This window comes from Cavia porcellus, unplaced genomic scaffold, assembly GCF_034190915.1.
Source record: "Cavia porcellus strain 051 isolate PalLab524CR breed Dunkin Hartley unplaced genomic scaffold, mCavPor4.1 scaffold_8, whole genome shotgun sequence".
In the NCBI taxonomy this organism is placed as follows: Eukaryota; Metazoa; Chordata; class Mammalia; order Rodentia; family Caviidae; genus Cavia; species Cavia porcellus.
Genome location: NW_026947491.1, coordinates 43,818,247 through 43,820,587, shown reverse-complemented (window position 1 = coordinate 43,820,587; position 2,341 = coordinate 43,818,247). Strand labels below are relative to the sequence as shown.

The following is a 2,341-nucleotide window of genomic DNA, read 5'->3' as shown; positions in this document are numbered from 1 at the left end:
TCCCTGATTAGAGGAAGCCAAAAATTCAATCTCTATATTTTATAATTTTCTTAACAGTCTGGGTATGAGCTCATTGCTTGCAAACCCAGCCCTCCCAAACTACCAACTCACCTTCCAGGACTCAACTCAATGCATCTATACCACATATAAAGGCTACTGCCCAGTCATCTCTTTCTTGTGTTCCTCTCAGCTCTGCCTGTACCTTGCAACATTCCTCAGCCTTCTCAAATCCAGGAAGCATGTATAGCAAAATCACCATAAGGAGCCAGAGTACCAGTCACAGTGGCTTCAGTGCCTGTTCAGCCAGAGCACCTGGGCTCAGCCATTCTGGCTTCGTTAATGTCTCCATGTGCCACTTCAGAGGCAAAGGCAGCATTCAGACAGCATGTAGAAGAGCTGGTTTTGACAGCAAACCTCTATGGCCTTGGGGACTCCAATAGGATTTCCATCAGAGGGAACAGCTGTGCCATTAGAGGTAGATAGGATCAGAGTTGGAGGTGATTTTTCAGGTGGAATCAGGAGGAGATTTGATTTTGGTGGTGAATCTGGTAGCAGTTGGGCTCCAGGCATTGGGACTGAGTTTGGTGGCAGCTATGGGGGTGCTGGTTTCCCTGTATACCCTTCTGCAGGCATCCAAGAGGTCACAGTTACCAGAGTCCCCTCACTCTTCCGAACCTGGAAATTGACCCACCCTCCAGCTGATAAAGGCCAAGGAGCATGAGCAGATCAAGATCCTCAACAGCAAGTTTGCCTCTTTCATTGACAGTGTGAGGCAAGAGACCTATCCTTCCACAGGGCACTTTACTGTCCCCAGTTGAGACACAACAAACCCTCACCAGGGAAGACTACAAGAGAGAGTAGCCTCCTTGGACATGAAATGGCCCCATAGTGATGGGCAACAAGAGATGAAAACCATTTAGAACATCTGAATTTCCTAGCCCTTACTCCTGGTTGGGACCATGAACTCTTCATATTGAGAAGCACCGGGGAAGCAGCAAGGCAGTGAGAAGAGTTAGCTCTCCCCTCATAAAGATCTGAGAAATACAATAAATGTCAGTGATATTTGAGTTGGCAATTTTACTCTAGGGTCAGATTATGGGGGGGGGAAGCCAAAGCAAAAAAGGAACGGATTTTCTGACTCAATTAGAAACATTAGAGCCCTTTACACAGTGTTTTAAATGATGATTTATTCCAGAAATGGAGAATTATCCTGAAGTTAGAATTATTTTAGAATAGACACATGCACTAAAAGGGAGGATTAGAGAGGAACCTAATCATTAGGAAATATTAACATCCCGTGTATATGAAATCCTATCAATCAGGAAAACCTGAACAATATATCAGACCATTTAATTGTTTTTAAAACATATTTTTGATTGCATTTTGAATGCAGAGATAAAACATGGAAATCCACTGAGAGTGAAAAGCCTTCAATGGTCTATGGCAGTGATGGCAAAACTTTTAGAGACCCAGTGCCCAAACTGTAACCCAAAACCACTTGTTTTATCACAAACTGCCAACACTAAAATTAAACTTAAATGCTGAGGCTTTAATTTAGGGGAAAAAATCCTCATACATAACCGCCTCTTGTCTTAATAGAAAAACAGCACTATACCATAGTCTCATTGCCCTTGGGCTATTACATCCAGACCAAAACACAATAGTATGGCCCCAAGATTCTGTATGCTCAGGACTGGGCACTGTGGGGAAAAACAGATCCACTTGGGAACTTCCACACCTTAGCATCTTCTGTTCTGTAGGAACTGCCTCAGATGCAAGCCCACATGTCAGATATCTCCATGGTCCTGTCTATGGACAGCAACCATAACCTGGATCTAGGCAGCATTATTGCTGAAGCCCAATATGAGGAAATCACTCAGAGGAGCTAGGCTGAAGCCTAATGCTGGTAGAAGACCAAGATGAGTTGTGATGTGCTGACTGTTGAGAAATCTATATGCCATGTCCTGAATACCAGATTTTTGACTCCATGGGTGTGTTATGTACATAAAATGTACACAAATAAATCTGGCTCCTCCCAGACACTGTTTACTATACTATTAGAGTTGACATTTATAGGCTTTATCCCCACTTATAGAAAGCAGAACAAATCAGAGACAAGAGGACAGCTCCTGCAGACAAGGACATAATCATCTTTGTTTATGCCAACCTGAATATTAATTCCCAAAATGCACTACAGAGTAGCATCAGTTTCTAAGAGAACTTGACAATCTGTGATCTCCTAATCAACATTATCTGTGATTCAGTGGTACAGTATTCATCATTCATATAAAATCAACTTTTCCAGGGGCTTCCAGTAAAGATGGCGGATAGATAAGAGCAG

The 2,341-nt window shown here is 42.8% G+C and overlaps 1 pseudogene; it reads left to right on the top strand.

Annotated features, from left to right (window-relative positions):
- The first annotated feature begins 239 nt into the window (after positions 1-239).
- Positions 240-1,889, top strand: LOC111758614 (keratin, type II cytoskeletal 6A-like; annotated as a pseudogene).
- The last annotated feature ends 452 nt before the right edge of the window (positions 1,890-2,341 follow it).